The sequence below is a fragment of the Chelonia mydas genome, chromosome 4 (assembly GCF_015237465.2).
Source record: "Chelonia mydas isolate rCheMyd1 chromosome 4, rCheMyd1.pri.v2, whole genome shotgun sequence".
Classification (NCBI taxonomy): domain Eukaryota; kingdom Metazoa; phylum Chordata; order Testudines; family Cheloniidae; genus Chelonia; species Chelonia mydas.
In genome coordinates, this window is record NC_057852.1 from 115,424,196 (window position 1) to 115,442,662 (window position 18,467).

The following is an 18,467-nucleotide window of genomic DNA, read 5'->3' on the forward strand; positions in this document are numbered from 1 at the left end:
AAGACAAGCATAAAGTTCTTAATCCATTACCTTGAGCAGTCCTAAAACAAAGCATGATGAAAGCATGAAGAAATGGGCTGTGCCCTGAAGGTGTGCAGACTGGGGTCTGGTCTACACAAGACATTTTCATATATAGAGGTATGATTTTGTGCCACTATTGTTATACTGGTACAATCCCTAGTGTGGACACTGTTATATTGGTACATTAAATAATGTATTCCCCTTGCCAGATGGGAATAAGCTATTCCAGTATGTGTGTTACCCACTGGTGAGTGGGTGTTACAAGTCCACTTCTGTGCCAGTCCATAGTCAGTGTGTTGTTACAACTCCTGGTACAAAAGCTTGGCTTTTTAGCTCTAGCCTTCTCATGCTTTTGACTCTGGAAGTTCCTGGTTCAATTCCCAGTGTGTGGGGCAAAAAAGCAATATCAACACAACTGAATCCACACTAGCACTGTTGTGGCACTTTAACTATACAGGTATAGATACAGAAGTACAACTTTTGTGCAGTACACAAACCCTTGGGCTCCACTGGACTAAATGGGGTTGGAAATTCCATAGCTGAGGACTCTGAGAATATTCTGCCCTCAGCCCCAGACTTGGGCTAAAGACTGTTAGCCAGCATCTCTAAAGACTCTACAGACTGTTAGCCAGCATCTCATTTGATCTCTACTGTTGCAGCAGTGCACAGAGAGAGAGCTGGTTTCTAAGGTAGTTAGGTCCTAAATCATGTAAGTCTCTAGAGAAGAAAAAAGTCAATATTTTAGTTTCTACGTCACTTCTGAGTGCAAATTAATAGTTATCTTTGGAGCAGCGATATTACGTTCTCCCTTTCTCCAGTCCTACTAAGCAACCAGACCACTGCATTCTTCACTAGCTGGAGCTTCCAAGACTTTCAAGAGCATAATGTGTTCAGAAGGCAGCACAGTAATCCAGTCAGTGGAGCAAAAATACAGAACAACTGTGGTCAACATGTGGGAGAAAAGGATGAACATGTCATCCCAAGATCAGTTTAAAAAAAGACTTCACAAACCACTGTTGTTATCTGGAAAATACAGGGGCAAATGAGGGTTCAAAATTCCCTGTATTTTGCCATTGCCAAAAAAGATAACATAACAATGGCAAAGAGTAACAGTATATAAGACTTATTCTACTGCACAAATATGAGTTGACAGAACCATGGACAAAAGCACTTGCTCCAATTTACAATTAATGTGGCATCTTTCACACCACATGTTGCTATGCCAGTGACACAACTATTCTGTCCTACATAGGATTTTATACTGTGCTAATCACCAGAGTATCTGAGTTCTTACTTCTCACTTTGATTTCAGTGGGAACCACATCATAGGAGACTTACAATCTAGTGAAACTGAATTGTGCACATTTGAAAACTCAGATAGTTCTTCTATTGGTCTGTTTCAAGCGAAAGCTTTGTGTCAGATCATGCTAAGTATTCCACAGCATTCAAACATTTTTGAACACTTCTTTCAAATGACTTTGATATGGAAACAAAGACTACTATGCCATATTACAACTATTCCGATGGTACTGCATGTAGTTTGAAGTGAACATATTTCTGTAGGGACCATTGTCTTTTTGCAGGAATAGGAAACTTCAAATATCTTCCTTGTACTGTAAACTTCTGAATCATAATATAGATACTCAGTGGAATTTCGGAATTGCCATAGGGGATCAAACCTGTGGTCCATCTAGAGTCCAGTCCCATTTCTGACAGTGGCCAGTACCAGGAGCTTCAGAGGAAAGTGCAAGAAATTCTGCAGAAAGCAGTTATGGAATAACCTGCTCACAAGAATAGAAATGTCAAAAAAAAATGGAAATAGTGAAAATGTAATAAATGCGTAAAGAGAGATTCTCTCTCTACTCTTATAAAGATATTTGTAATTGGGTTCCATAGCATTTAAAGAATCAACTGGCATCCTTTTATTAAATATTTAGAGTAAATTCTCTATTTATAAAAATGCTGGACGACTTCTTTTGCATCCACTGAATATTCATTGGGAAGTTCATTGGTGAGTGCCTATTCAAAACTAAAAGATCAAAAGGGAACTGTGTCAATTTTGTTCTTTTCTGGGGTGACTGCTATTTTTTGATGTAATAAATTGCCAATTTTGGAGGGGTAAAGAACAGAAATGGAAACGAGTATGCCTTTCAGGCGACTTTTGACTGTGCCATTATGAATAGTCTCCAAACAAACAGCTTGTTGCAGGCCATTCAAATAGTAGATAGACATCCAATTGTTAACCATGCAAATAGCCATATCCAATGGTCAGACAGCTGTTAGCTGGCTTTTAGAATGTTGGTAACCACATTTTTGTAGGACTTACCCCTGTCTACAGGCTGCTGGGTCTCATCTTTTTCTGAAGTCTTAATAAAATTAAGAAGTTTTATGCAGTTGCAAATGTCTTTTAAAAAACCCCTAACAGTATTTGTTATATACTGTACTAAAAGAAAGAAAGATGTTTACATGTTATCTTTATAGCCACAGTTTACTCCACATAAATTTTATGTATATAAAATTATCTTTGTGTGACTATTGTACAGCCTTGTACTTGGAATGGTCTATGTGTTTTGTGTATATAAAACACTCACAGTTTATATGCATATATATACACTCACACTATGTAGTGACATAATCACAGGACTATACCCTGAAAATGGAGCACATAGTAGTTTCCAAAACTTAGCCACCTAAGGGCCCCATCAAACTCCCACTGGTGTCTATGAGAGTCTCTAATGAACACTCCTTTAGAGCATTAGACAATTGAACCCTCACTTGGTTCAACCTAGAGTTTTGCACAGTCTTCTCACCATTATGGGGATGGTTTTCATGTCACAAAAATGTTTGTATATATCAGTGAGATTTTTTCCTACAGATAGACAGACAGCTGATTTTTTCAGTGTAAACAAAAATAGATTAATGGGAAAAAAAATCTCAGGATTAATCTAATAATCAGAGCAATAGCTGGACCTGAATTTGGCATGCAGATAAAGCAAATGATCCTGTAGGCTGTACCATATGCAATTAATCAGAGGATCACATGGGATAATGGGGCTTGATTGGGACTGTGTGACTCTTCTGTGCATGAAAGGATCATGCATTGATAATATTAACTTAAATGGAGTGCACTATAAAAATTATTTTTATAATATTTACAGGCCAAAGTACATTCCGACCTAAGTGTATCCACTGTAAATAATTTCAACACATAAGGAGAGGAAGGGTGGCTTAGGGGTTGGAATACTTCCCTGGGATTTGAGAGATGGAGTACTTGTCTACACTACACAGGTTTGTCGGCAAAAGGCAACAGTGGAGAAGTACACACTACAAATCTACTGCCAGGCTTCAGAGTAGCAGCCGTGTTAGTCTGTATTCGCAAAAAGAAAAGGAGGACTTGTGGCACCTTAGAGACTAACAAATTTATTGGAGCATAAGCTTTCGTGAGCTACAGCATCCGATGAAGTGAGCTTCACGAAAGCTTATGCTCCAATAAATTGGTTAGTCTCTAAGGTGCCACAAGTACTCCTTTTCTTTTTACAAATCTACTGTTGGTGGCAAAACTTGCTATTTTCCCAGCAAAATAAAACCACCGTGAGAAGAGCCATAAAGCTCTTTGCGGCAAAGTTAAAACGACCAAGTGTCAGTGCAGACACTGCCATTCATTATGTCGACTTAACTGGTCTCCTCCAGTATTCCACAATGCCCACCGTGACCGCTCTGCTCACTGTTTTGAACTCAGCTGCCCTGCAGGCATGTGTCCCTCCCCTTTCAAAGCTCCAGGAAGTTCTGACAGCTGAGCCTGCTGCTCTGCTGCAGGCAACAAAGAGCAAATCATTAATGTGGAATGTTGCTCTGTCCCCCACAAGGAACACAGAGGCAGGCAGGCAGGGGCAGGTGTGTGTGTGTGTGTGTGTGTGTGTGAGAGAGAGAGAGTGTGTGTGTGTCTGTGTCTGTGTGTGTGTGTGTGAGAGAGAGAGAGAGAGAGAGAGAGAGAGAGACTGCTGTACAGAGCCAGGGAGAGGCAGGGGCTGATGTCAGGGGTGTCCCCCTCCCTCAGGATTGGTTGCTTCCAGCAGCTGTCTGAATTTAGAGACAACACGCCGATACACTCACTCTCCCCCAACACACACTCCCCTGACCATAGGCGCTGAGAAAAAAATTAGCGGGTGCGTGGCACCCACCGGCAGCCAGCTGCCCTCACCCCCAGTGCCTCCCGCCTGCCGGCAGCCCTGCTGATCAACTCCTCCCCCTCCCTCCCTTCCAGAGCCTCCCTCCTGCCACAATCAGCTGTTTCCTGGTATGCAGGAGGCTCTGGGAGGAAGGGGGAGTAGTGGGGATGGGGCGCACTCAGGGGTGGGGGTAGAACTGGGTGGGAAGAGGCAGGGAGAGGGTGGGGACCTGGGGCAGAGCGGATGCGGGACAGGGCCGGAGGCTTGGGGGAAGGTGGCGGGACCTGGGGCGGAGAAAGTGGTTGAGCACCGCCCCCCTCCCGGCCCGGAGGAAGTCAGTGCTATGCCCCCAACATATACTCTGTTTCTTCTCCTGCTCCCACACACTCCCCCTCACACATTCTGCTCCCCCTCCTCCACTTCAGTTGAAAAGCATCTGGCAATCTAGTAGGATGCCCATGGAACAAAGGGATTGAGAAACCTGCGTGCATCATGTGACTCTGTATCTGCCCCATGAGGCATTGCAAACCCTGTCCAAAGCACTCTGTGGCCAGTTGCACAGTGGGATAGCTACCCACAGTGCACTGCTCTCTGTGTCAATGCAAAAGCTGCTAGTGTGGATGCGCTCTGCTGACACAAGGAGCATAGTGTGGACATGCACCAGTGCTTTAATTAAAGCGGCATGACTTTTGTCGACAAAACTCTGGAGTGTAGACAAGGCCTCGGGTTCATTTTCCTGTGCTGCCACCGACTTGCAATCTGACTTAGGGAAAGAGATTTTGTCTCTCTGCCTTCCCAGGAGTGCTAGGGAGGATAATAAATACATTGAAGATTGAGAGAGCCATAGTGGGTGAGGCAATATCTGTTATTAGACCAATTTCTATTGGTGAGAGAGACAAGCTTTCACAGAGCTATTCTGCAGCTCTGTATAAGCTTGAAAGCTCGTCTCTCAACACCAGAAGTTGGTCCAATAAAAGACATTGCCTCACCCACCTTGTCTCTCTAAAATCCTAGGACCGACATGGCTACAACACTGCGTACAACAACTGAAGACTGAAAGGCATTCAGGTATTATAGTAATGGGCGCCACCTCAATATCTTAGACAGATGTAAGGAAAGAGAGACACAGTCAGGTCTAGAACCAGATACTGCCCAGTAAAAGCCACCAATGACCATAACATATGGGAAGATAATTGTTTAAGCTTCCTCCTTTCATAAGCTGATCATTGAGCTAGTTTTGCTTCTTGCTCCAAACTAGGTATTTTTGCATATAAGAACTTCTTGGCTTCACAGGAACAATAACTCTTTGCAGCCATATGACTCAGTCAAGGAAATATAAAGGGCCAGATGTGACGCTGGTATATGGTGAGAGGCATGGCAAACAATGTTCTTTTCCTCCTCATTTGCCCCACCCAAGGGCCAAGCACAATCACAGTCCCTGTACTCAGGGCAGAGCTGTGCTACTGCCTTTGTGTGCTCTCCAACATAAGTATTGCCTCAACGGAGATAGGGAGGAGAAGTGGGGCCATAACAAGTGATGAGCTGCCAAAATCTTAACAACCGGTTCCCTCCTCACCCCATGAGGAGGTCGAGGCCCACCCCCGCCCCCCGGGACTCCTGCCCCATCCAACGCCCCACGTTCCTTGACGCCCCCCCCCCGGAACCCCTGCCCCATCCATCCCCCTCCCCTGTCCCCTGACTGCCCCTAGAACCTGGCAGGAGGGTCTCGTGGGCCACTGTAGTGGGTGCCCACCCTGCCCCTAAGAGCCAGAGGGACCTGCCGGGGGGTGAGGTGGGGAGTTCCGGTGGTGCTTACCTGGGGTGGCACCCAGGAAGCATCCAGCAGGTCCCTCTGGCTCCTAGGGGCAGGGTAGCATAGCTGGGGGGGAGCGGCCTCTCCCCCCACTGATCACATCAAAAGTGGCGCCTTAAGCACTGACTCCAGGGCTGGAGCACCCATGGGGAAAATTTGGTGGGTACAGAGCACCCACCGGCAGCTCCCCACCCCACGCCTGGCCCCAGCTCACCTCTGCGTGGCCTGCGCCTCCTCCCCTGAATGCACCGCCCCGCTCTGCTTCTCTGCTCCCTCCCGGCTTCCCGCGAATCAGCTGTTCACACAGGAAGCCGGAGAGGGCTGATAAGCAGGCGGCGGCTTCGCGCTCAGGGAAGCGGAGGCAAGCTGGGGCGGGAAGGGGTTCCCCTGCGCCCCCCCCGGGTTACCTGCTGCTGCGCGGAGGGCCCTCCTCATTCCCCCCCCGCTCCAGCTCACCTCCGCTCTGCCTCCCTGGGCCTGAGTGTGAAGCCGCCGCTTGCTTCTCAGCCCCCCCCGGCTTCCTGAACAACTGATTCGTGGGAAACTGGGGGGCGGAGAAGCAGAGCGGGGCGGCGCATTCAGGGGAGGAGCCGCAGGCAGAGCGGAGGTGAGCTGGGGGTGGGCGCGGGGCGGGGAGCTGCCGGTGGGTGCTCCAGCCCTGGAGCACCCATGGAGTCGGTGCCTAAGGAGCCACTTTTGGCTGGTTGTTAAATTTAGAAGCCCTTTTAGAAGGGCTTCTAAATTTAACAACCGGTTCCAGCGAACCGGTACGAACCGGTTCCAGCTCACCACTGGCCATAACCCTGACACCACCACATAAGTGAACAGGCTGTGCCTTGTTCCACCCCCATGGCAGGACGCCAGAACATTCAGGCGGTGCTCAACCACTTGCTCCGCCCCAGGTCCTGCCTCCTTCCCCCAAGCCTCCGGCCCTGTCCCGCATCCGCTCTGCCCCAGGTCCCCACCCTCTCCCTGCCTCTTCCCACCCAGTTCTATCCCCACCCCTGAATGTTCAAGAAACCAGAACATTTCTTTACCCCCCCTCCCTGCAATGTAACAATGGGTCAGATTTTCTTGCTAATATTATGCTCTGTCCTGTAAGGATTTGAACTAGACCCATTGTTTCAAAAAATACCAAGATTCCAGCCAATTGCTGCAAGGAGCTGAGCACCTGTCAGCTGTGGGCCTATATTTTCCAATAATGCAGGGTGTTCCAACAAGCTGCTTCCCAGCTTCAGACACATTCCACATACTCGATTATCCCAGATTCCTAGTATTTTCCAGTATTTCTGAGTTTCTTAACTATAGTTTCTTTTATCAATTATGTCAAAACCTGCTTTAATACTCCGTACCTGATTTTCTTGTTGCCTGATATTAGTGTACTGTGAATGCTACAGTGAAACCATTTAACAGGAACTTTAACTTCATTGTTTATTATGAATTTTTTCTTTAATGTATCCAGCAACATAGGTATGTATGACGCTTAAAAAAGTGGGACACGGTAGATGAGGTAATATTTTTTATTCGAGCAGCTTCTGTCAGTGAGAGAGAAGCTTTTGCGTCAGCCAGAGCTCTTCTTCCAGTTAAAAAAAATGACAGGGCCCCTGTCCCTGGCAATCTAAATTAGGTTGAACACAGCAACAACAACAAAAGGGATGAGAGTGTTTAGAAGAGGGGTGGGGTGACAAAGATTATTGCAACAGTGAAAGGTCAGATATACTTATTGCTACAGATGTGGTGTGTCAGTTCCCCCTTTTACAGCTGGCTGAAATTGGAGGAGAGTGGGATGAAAGCTGGGGAGAGTTCAGCACTGGATGGTTAACTGGCAGTTGTGGGTTTTGAGGTGAGATTTGAAGGAGGAGAGTGAGGTTGCATGGTCTAGAGATGGGGGTGGAGGGAATCTTCCAAGCATGGAGATGGCATAAGAAAAAGATGGTACCTCTTGAGGGGCAAAGAGGCCCAGGGAGCATCAGGAGAGGTGGATCAACAGATCATAGGGCAGCTGGAAGAGAGATGGTGCAACTTGGGAGAGCTGTGCAGAGCCTTGGAGGTGAGGATGAGAAGCTATTTGTTGAGCTCTCTTGATGTGCTTGGAGATGTTTGTTACATAGAAGACATGGTCCTCATCCCAAAGGTGTATAAAGTCACCAAGACTGGCAGTTTTATTTTCCAGTCTTTTCAATTTATCCTCCACAGCTTTTACAACTGAAGATATCCAACACCAGGAACATTGCCAATCTCTCGAGTCAGAGGTGGTTTACGCTGAATGTCTCTCAGCATGAAAAGGAACAGTAAGCGGAAACATGCAAACAGTCTATACCTCCTCCACACTGATCAGATCTGATATGTGTTTTTGCCTTCAATCTATTTTGCCTAATAGAACAGAGGCAAGTATGCTTAAACTAACGTACATGACTAGAGTCAACCCATTTACTATGTCGGACTTACAGTTCCATCTTGCCCTATAAGTGGGGACAGGGATTCTGCTGTATTGACTTGCACTGTGACATTGGGCAGAAGACTGTATAACCAATAATCATGGGTATTTGTCCTTTTCAGTTTTGGTGACTCTTGGAAATTTTATGTCAGACTCATATCTGGAAGGAGGAAGCCCTTATATTACAAAAGCCCTTTTTTGGAAGTTTGTATAGTTTAATCTACTGAGTGCTGTACTGCTTTGGTCTAGTTCTGGTGGTTATGCTTGGTGTGAGGGGTATTTAGTGGCCTGTGATATACAAGAGGTCAGGAACTAGATGATCTTAGAATTATAGGACTGGAAGGGACCTCGAGAGCTCATCTAGTCTAGTCTGCTGCATTCATGGCAGGTCTAAGTAGTATCTAGACTAGGGCAGTCAATAGGCAGACTGCATGTCAAAGCTGGACCACCAGATGCTTTTGAATGGATCCCATAATCTTTTTATTTACTTATCATTGTTATTTTTTTTATTATTTTCTCTGGAGTCTGGATCTTCACTATACCTTGGCCAAGAAATTTGGACCTTGACAAAAAATAATTGACCACCATGAGAGGTGTTTGTCTAACCTGCTCTTAAAAATCTCCAGTAATGGAGATTCCACAACCTCCTCAGGCAATTTATTCCAGTGCCTAACTACCCATTTAGTTAGTTTTTCCTAATGTCCAACCTAAACTGCCTTTGCTGCATTTTAAGCCCATTGCTTCTTGTCCTATCTTCAGAGGTTAAGGAGAACAATTTTTCTCCCCACTCCTCGTAACAACCTTTTATGTACTTGGAAACTGTTATGTCTCCTCTCAGTCTTCTCTTTTTCAGACTAAACAAACCCAGTTTTTTCAATCTTCCCTTATAAGCCATGTTTTCTAGACCTTTAATCATTTTTGTTGCTCTTCTCTGGACTTTTTCCAATCTGTCCACATCTTTCCTCAAATGTGGCACCCAGAACTGGACACAATGCTCCAGCTGAGGCCTAATCAGCACAGAGTAGAGTGGAAGAATTACTTCTTGTGTCTTTAGAGAAACAGCCGTGTTAGTCTGTATTCGCAAAAAGAAAAGGAGTACTTGTGGCACCTTAGAGACTAACCAATTTATTTGAGCATAAGCTTTCATGAGCTACAGCTCACTTCATCGGATGCATACTGTGGAAAGTGTAGAAGATCTTTTTATACACACAAAGCATGAAAAAACACCTCCCCCAACCCCACTCTCCTGCTGGTAATAGCTTATCTAAAGTGATCACTCTCCTTACAATGTGTATGATAATCAAGTTGGGCCATTTCCAGCACAAATCCAGGGTTTAACAAAAACGTCTGGGGGGGTGGGTGGGTAGGAAAAAACAAGGGGAAATAGGTTACCTTGCATAATGACTTAGCCACTCCCAGTCTCTATTCAAGCCTAAGTTAATTGTATCCAATTTGCAAATGAATTCCAATTCAGCAGTCTCTCGCTGGAGTCTGGATTTGAAGTTTTTTTGTTGTAATATCGCAACTTTCATGTCTGTAATCGCGTGACCAGAGAGATTGAAGTGTTCTCCGACTGGTTTATGAATGTTATAATTCTTGACATCTGATTTGTGTCCATTTATTCTTTTACATAGACACTGTCCAGTTTGACCAATGTACATGGCAGAGGGGCATTGCTGGCACATGATGGCATATATCACATTGGTGGATGTGCAGGCGAACGAGCCTCTGATAGTGTGGCTGATGTTATTAGGCCCTGTGATGGTGTCCCCTGAATAGATATGTGGGCACAGTTGGTAACGGGCTTTGTTGCAAGGATAGGTTCCTGGGTTAGTGGTTCTTTTGTGTGGTATGTGGTTGCTGGTGAGTATTTGCTTCAGGTTGGGGGGCTGTCTGTAGGCAAGGACTGGCCTGTCTCCCAAGATTTGTGAGAGTGTTGGGTCATCCTTCAGGATAGGTTGTAGATCCTTAATAATGTGTTGGAGGGGTTTTAGTTGGGGGCTGAAGGTGACGGCTAGTGGCGTTCTGTTATTTTCTTTGTTAGGCCTGTCCTGTAGTAGGTGACTTCTGGGAACTCTTCTGGCTCTATCAATCTGTTTCTTCACTTCCGCAGGTGGGTATTGTAGTTGTAAGAATACTTGATAGAGATCTTGTAGGTGTTTGTCTCTGTCTGAGGGATTGGAGCAAATGCGGTTGTATCGCAGAGTTTGGCTGTAGACGATGGATCGTGTGGTGTGGTCAGGGTGAAAGCTGGAGGCATGTAGGTACGAATAGCGGTCAGTAGGTTTCCGGTATAGGGTGGTGTTTATGTGACCATCGTTTATTAGCACTGTAGTGTCCAGGAAGTGGATCTCTTGTGTGGACTGGACCAGGCTGAGGTTGATGGTGGGATGGAATTTGTTGAAATCATGGTGGAATTCCTCAAGGGCTTCTTTACCATGGGTCCAGATGATGAAGATGTCATCAATATAGCGCAAGTAGAGTAGGGGCATTAGGGGACGAGAGCTGAAGAAGCGTTGTTCTAAGTCAGCCATAAAAATGTTGGCATACCGTGGGGCCATGCAGGTACCCATAGCAGTGCCGCTGATTTGAAGGTATACATTGTCCCCAAATGTAAAATAGTTATGGATAAGGACAAAGTCACAAAGTTCAGCCACCAGGTTAGCCGTGACATTATTGGGGATAGTGTTCTTGACGGCTTGTAGTCCATCTTTGTGTGGAATGTTGGTGTAGAGGGCTTCTACATCCATAGTGGCCAGGATGGTGTTATCAGGAAGATCACCAATGGATTGTAGTTTCCTCAGGAAGTCAGTGGTGTCTCGAAGGTAGCTGGGAGTGCTGGTAGCATAGGGCCTGAGGAGGGAGTCTACATAGCCAGACAATCCTGCTGTCAGGGTGCCAATGCCTGAGATGATAGGGTGCCCAGGATTTCCAAGTTTATGGATCTTGGGTAGTAGACAGAATATCCCAGGTCGGGGTTCCAGGGGTGTGTCTGTGCGGATTTGATCTTGTGCTTTTTCAGGGAGTTTCTTGAGCAAATCAGATGTCAAGAATTATAACATTCATAAACCAGTCAGAGAACACTTCAATCTCTCTGGTCAGGCGATTACAGACATGAAAGTTGCGATATTACAACAAAAAAACTTCAAATCCAGACTCCAGTGAGAGACTGCTGAATTGGAATTCATTTGCAAATTGGATACAATTAACTTAGGCTTGAATAGAGACTGGGAGTGGCTAAGTCATTATGCAAGATAACCTATTTCCCCTTGTTTTTTCCTACCCTCCCTCCCCCCGACGTTCTTGTTAAACCCTGGATTTGTGCTGGAAATGGCCCACCTTGATTATCATACACATTGTAAGGAGAGTGGTCCCTTTAGATAAGCTATTACCAACAGGAGAGTGGGTTTGTGTGGGGGGAGGTATTTTTTCATGCTTTGTATGTATAAAAAGATCTTCTACACTTTCCACAGTATGCATCCGATGAAGTGAGCTGTAGCTCACGAAAGCTTATGCTCAAATAAATTGGTTAGTCTCTAAGATGCCACAAGTACTCCTTTTCTTCTTGTGTCTTGCTTACAATGCTCCTGCTAATATATCCCAGAATAATGTTTGCTTCCCCCGCCCCCACCCCCGCAACAGTGTTACACTGTTGACTCATATTTAGCTTATGATCCACTATGACCCCCAGACCTCTTTCTGCAGTACTCCTTCCTAGGCAGTCATTTCCCATTCTGTATGTGTGCAACTGATTGTTCCTTCCTAAGTGGAGTACTTTGCATTTGTTCTTATTGAATTTCATCCTATTTGTTTCAGACCATTTCTCCAGTTTGTCCAGGTCATTTTGAATTTTAACCCTGTCCCCAAAAGCACTTGCAACTCCTCCCAGCTTGGAATCATCTGCAGACTTTATAAGTGTACTCTCTATGCCAGTATCTAAATTATTGATAAAGATATTGAAGAGAACCAGACCCAGAACTGATCCCTGCCGGACCCCACTCGTTATGTCCTTCCAGCATGACTGTGAACCATGGATAACTACTCTCTGGGAATGGTTTTCTTGTGGTCCCTTCTGGCCTTAAACTCTGTGACTACGACTAACTGCAAAAAAATGTTGCGTGGGCCTCCGGCCTTCAGCACTTGATCTCATTATTGGCTTCATGAGGAAACTCTACCCTGCTCATGAGTAGTGAGTCAGGAGTCAGTATTAGTGTACAGTAGGTCAACCCCAACAATAGGCATAAGTGGCATATTTAATATTTATAGCTGAAGTGTGCACATACACTAAAAATAGAATATTGTATGAATTCCTTTTTTAGGCAGATCTCAGCTACTGTGAAACAGAAAGTTATTTGATACAGTTCTGTGCGATTTCAGACTCGGTGGTACCATAAAAATCTTCACTGACTGTACATCAGTGTAGCTCTGTTAGTGTCGGTGGACTTACTCTGATTTATACTAGCTGAAGATCTTGCCCACAATGTCTGTTTCTCTCTTGATTTGCTAAAATATGGCGTATCATTTATGTTTGATTCCTTATAAAAATTCCCTGGTTCTAACCTGAGCCATGTCAACTGAAATATCAGAGTTAAAGAACATTCAGTTACTAACTTAACTGCTCTGAGGCAAGAATACATAGGAGTTAATGTTACACTGTTCCCACTGTGACAAGATATTGCAGTGCACATGTGTTACTCATATTGTCAACTCTGCTTTCTCTCAATAGGTTCTTCATACACACCAGTGCCATAACATATGATTATGTTAAATTGGTAAAGAAAAAATGCATCCCCTGGTTCTGTCTTTGCCTGTCTAAGATAGGGTGACCAGATAGCAAGTGTGGAAAAAGGGGAAAAAAATTTCCAGGAGGGTGCGGGGGGGAGTTGTGTATATAAGATTTAAAAAGTTGAAAGTAGAATGTGCACATAGGGCTCCTCGAAGGAGCCCTACAGTACAAAGTAGGCCTCCTTGAAGGAGCCTAAGCCTGAGCTCCTCCACGTGGCATGGCTCAGATTCCTTCAGCACTGTGAAAAATCTGGGCAAAATGACGTCCTGACAGGACTTTGATTGGGATGGGGACAAAGCCCCTAATATCAGGACGATGCCTGTTTTATTGGGACATCTGGTCACCCTAGTTTAATATCAACATTAGCATTAGCTGGTGAGTTAGAACTGCCCTAGAAAATAGGATTAAGACCAGAATGTAGACTGACCCTTAACAGTGGTGCCAACAGGCACTGCTTTGATCGACTTGTATTCAGCAGTCGAAGATTGCAATCCACCCTCCAGCAAACTTCCTGCGGCTTCCAAATACAACATGACACAGTCAGATAGGGAGGGGAAAAGCAAGCTATTTATCTGCTTTATTTTAAATAAGCCTCTTTTTTTAAGTATAACCATTAGTTTTTATTGATGGGACTAATGCTTTGCATTTAACCTAAATTACAATAGGAAAGGAGATGCTTAAGGGTAACTGGGTGATGAAAGGACTACATTAGTGTACATGTCCAACGGCTGCTGTTTCTTATTTGTAATGCTGAATCCACATGCAAGTCAAATTTAGTCTATAAACGGTGGCGCCTAGGGAGTATACACTCAGATTGCCTTGAGAAACTAAATACTTTTATCAAATCACCAGATGGCCCACTATTCAAAAACCACTTTCCTGAACAACATTGTTGTTAATATGCCTACCCTCAGTTAAGTTCATGGGCATTTCATAAGTAAGGCTGATAAGCTAGTGTGTTTGGCCTTATCTTTCATTTATTTAAGCATTTCATTTATTTCAATAAGTTTTCTATATAATACAATTTAGTCTTCATGAACCTGGCATATTTTAATCCAGATATTGTATAGTTCAACTAGCATCAAATTTTGCTCCTCAGAAATGCCATGATATGCCACTCATATTCCCACATTTTAGATAAAAACAATTTTGGCTAACTTTCTGGCTTCATAAAGAAGTTTGGAATATTGCATGGACAGATGTTGGGAGAAGGTAGAAGAGCAGATGTGGGCTGCAAGGAAGAATCATGCCCCACATTTGAAATCTTGATTAGGGTAAGAGAGGAGGGTTTTGGATTCATGGATCATTAGAATGGTTTCTGTGATGATAGCTTTAAGGGCCTAGCTAGAGATCGATGTGGGTGGTGCTCAATCTGCCAGGAGGTTACGTCCCATTGGGATTTGCCATGATGAGAGCCTATTTGGGTTAAATAATCTTCACTTTAGCAGAAGGGGCATCAACCTCCTAGGTGCAAACCTTTCAGACCTCTTTAATTATGCTTTAAATCAGTAGGAGCAGAAGAGAGGGGAAAGTTTTGTTAACTCAAACGATCGTATAAGTACTTGCAACATACAAAATAAGGTGGAAAATAGGGTTGTTCTGAAATAAAAGATGAAGGAGAATAAGAAGAGTAGGTGAGTTTAACCTCTAGCATGGTCTGTACGGATGCAAAACAAGCAAGACAACCTAGATATATTAGATGATGGGAATTATGGCTTACTTAGTGAGCATTACTAAGCCTTGGTGGGTTAATTCTCAAATGGAGTGTCAGCACAGCTATCTGGAAAAGATCAAAAGGGAAGAAGAGGTGCACTCAGTGTCAAAAGTATTTACAGTGTTAGCAATTACAGTTTGACAGTGCAGTGGGTGGTGGTGCTAACAAACATATCTCGACTAACATTTAAAGCCCAGTTCTCAGAGCTGCTGAATGTCTGATATTCTCCCCTCCATTAAAGTCAATAATAGCTGCAGAAGCTCAGTGCTTTTGAAAGTCAGCCTGCTAATCTCACTACACATCTCTAGATATATTTCTAGTGTACCAGTGACCATTGTGTCTGGGTGCTAAAGCACTCTAAACCACATGACACCAAACCCAAGGGATTTTTAAATATCCTGTGTTGGGGCGTACTACCTCTTTAAGGGATAGTCTGATACTTACAACCAAGACAAAAAAGGGGAAAAAGTCAAAGAACACCTTGCCCTGTCCTTGGGGCTGGGCTATATGAACAAGAAAAGGAAGCTGAGCAAGAGAGAACAATGCTGGGGCTAGGAACAACGCTGGCTGTTACAGGCCCCAGACCACTAGCCTGACCTGAGCACAAGATGCTTTATTTTTCTGTGTATAAGTTGGGTTGCTCTGATTGAAGGCTTTGAGGTAAAGGCTTTATGAACTGGGTTAAATGGCTTCTCCCCTAACCCCGATGACTAAGGGAAAGGGAGAAAGCCAGTTTACCTCCTAGAACGATAGGGGAACTAAGAACTCTGCTAGCAAGGCTTGGCTTGGAGGCCTTCCTAAAGGGGGCATTTGTTGTTGTTAGTTTGGCTTTGGCTTCCCTCTTCTTGGAATCCTGTGTACACCCATACAGCTGCTCAGTAACAAATACAACCAAACATGCATTCAGGAGTAGGGGTATGATGTTCCTCCTGTTCCTGTCCAGTTGAGCCTCCTTCCAGTCAATTCCCATCTGCCTGGCTTCTCCTCCAGGTGCAGCCTGTGGAGTTAATTGGCCCACCTTAGTACCACATTGGATACCCTACCACATTGCCAGAAAGATATATAAATTGAGCAAAGCACAGAGAAGAGAGACAAGGATGATAACCCAAATAGTTATCCAGACTAGCTTTTGCAAAGTATAAGACTAAATGTGTTAGACACACTATTTCTTTTCTTTCAAGCTGATTTTCTGTCCTGGTATTTAATCTTGTTTTACTACAAGCCACTGTCCTTGGGGAATCTCTTTCAGATCATCCTGAAGGGATGAAATAATGCTTAGCCTCAGGGGCTTGGTCTTCACTGAAAAAAAAAAGTTTGTTGTGGTTTTTTTAAAGACACAGAGAGCTAACTTGAGATAGTCATTTTATGTAAAAGCACTCACCTGTTTCCAGTGAAGAAGCAGTAATGAAGGAAGGGTTTCTGAAAACTACCATTCTGGATTCTCTGTTAAAAGAGCAAGGACGAAAGAGCGGCGTTTAAATTAAGGATGAACATGGTTCCTCTGCTGTTGAAATTGGAGAGGGAATTCCCTTTCATCTCCCTCTCTTGAGCTTGTGGGAGCTCATTTTCTCCAGAGCTACTCCTCTTGCTGTTTCTGCATTGCCTGGTGAAATCAGGCAGAGAATCTGATGTAGGAGCAGCAAGAGAAACTGTGCCTGACTCAAGAGTGTACTGATCTCCAAGACTTTCCCACCAGCAAGTGGAGCAGAAACCTTGATGTAGGTCCAGCCAGTTAGAGTTGTTGAGCAAATACTCTCAGAGACCTGTGCTATGACATCAGTCCATCAAGTTAGCAGTGGTGAGCTAGTGGATTTCACAGAGGCCTGAACCTGGATGCAGGAACAGATAGCCAAGGATGTTGAGCCAATGACCTCATAGGGGCTTGTACTGTGACAACAGAACAGCTAGCTATGGATGTTCTGAAGCTTGATTTTTCAACACTTGAGGTTGTTAATACTGAATTAGTGCCTGTAATGGGGTTGGCACCCACCTCTCATGAGTGCCCCCTTCTGGTTGGGCATGTCTGCATTCTTTAGTTCTGGTGACCCCTTTCGATGGTCCTCAGTTGGGTTTGTCAGTGACACAGTACTCCGGCCAAGTTACACTGTCTTCCTGTTAACCAGCACAAACCCCTTCTAGGTTATACAGTCCACCAGGGCCTATCTCAGCATCCCTTTGGTGGTAGTAGTCCACCCCTGGTATGGGGCTGTATCCCCAGGCCTTTCTCCCTGGAGACACTATCTTCCGGCAGCCCTCCCCAGGCTCAGTCCCCACTCAGTCTTTGCAACCAGCCAGGAGCTTCCTCAATGCTCCCCTAGTCTCTGCTAGCAAACCATCCTTGGCCCTGCTGCTCCTACAGTCCTTCTTCTTCTGCTCCAAGTAGCAACTGACTACTGCTGTGCCCTACAGCTCCTTTTATATGGCCCTCCTGGGCCCTGATTGGCTGCTTCCCCTGCAGCCAGTCCAGCCTGCTTGGAGGACCTCTCCATTGCTCCTTTCCTGGGATGGATGTGGCAGAACCCTGAGGCCTCCAGCAAGGGGGCTTTTGGGACTAGTCCACCCCATCACAGTGCCATTTTTTTATGTCCCCATTTCCCCAAAGAGCTGGATAAAAGCAGCCATTAAATGGCAATAACTTTTGGTAATCACCTGCCCAGGCCTGACTTGAACCAAGGATATCTATATAAACTGTCCGTCCTTTCTCTCTCCCTCCTTCAGCTATTTCTAAAGCATCTTGGTATATAAATATCTACGGTTAAAATTCTTTGTTTCTTGTTACCAGTCCTCAGCGCCATTCCATCCCCTTAGTATTATTCTTCATTTAGGAAAGGACATTTTCTGTACAGAAGGACTGTGGTAGAAGGAGCGTTTGAAATATCTGATAGTGAGAAATATTTGGAATATTCCTTGTTGGCTAGAGATGTGTGGTGTCTAAGCCAAGTGTCCATTCAAGATTATGTAGTAAAACTCTCTCTGGCATAAAAGAAACAAAGACTTTCATTTTGGTTTTCTATAGGCTCTCAGGCTGCTTTCCTGAACTGATTGTCTTTCTGGTTTGTTACATAATTACTTTTAGCGAATCACCTTTTTAATAAGAGCAGAAGGGAAACAGCCAAACAAACATTTCTCCAGAAAGGCCCACTGGAATTTTAAATGGTTCTTATTTTGTGTTCTTTGCATAATTTGTTACACTAAATATGAACCAGATTTCACGGCAACTGTAGTGCATGTGTTGTTATTCAGAAAAGCTCAAGTCTCATAGAACACAATTGCTGGCTAATTCAGAGTTTGTTAAAATTGTAATTGCTGGGCAGAATGACACTGACTAGAAATGCTGTCCAATGATGAAATGAAACAAACAACCAGAGGCAGGTGACATTCAGCTGAGAAATGACATAACATTTGCTCCTCCTCACCTTTATTCTTGGCAAACTGCGTTATGACTTAAAGTTATATGTACTGAGGGATAGAGCAGCAAATCTTTTACCAAACTGTTTTGTCAGCAGCATTATCATCACCAGGAGAAC

At 44.5% G+C, this 18,467-nt stretch overlaps 1 long non-coding RNA gene across 1 annotated transcript; it reads right to left on the minus strand.

Moving 5' to 3' along the window:
* Positions 1–13,772: 13,772 nt before the first annotated feature.
* Positions 13,773–17,328, minus strand: LOC122465576. Its single transcript, XR_006290514.1, has 3 exons — positions 16,931–17,328; positions 16,322–16,383; positions 13,773–15,937 (listed from the first exon to the last, which is right to left on the minus strand). It is a non-coding gene; the product is annotated as an uncharacterized LOC122465576 (long non-coding RNA).
* Positions 17,329–18,467: the final 1,139 nt, after the last annotated feature.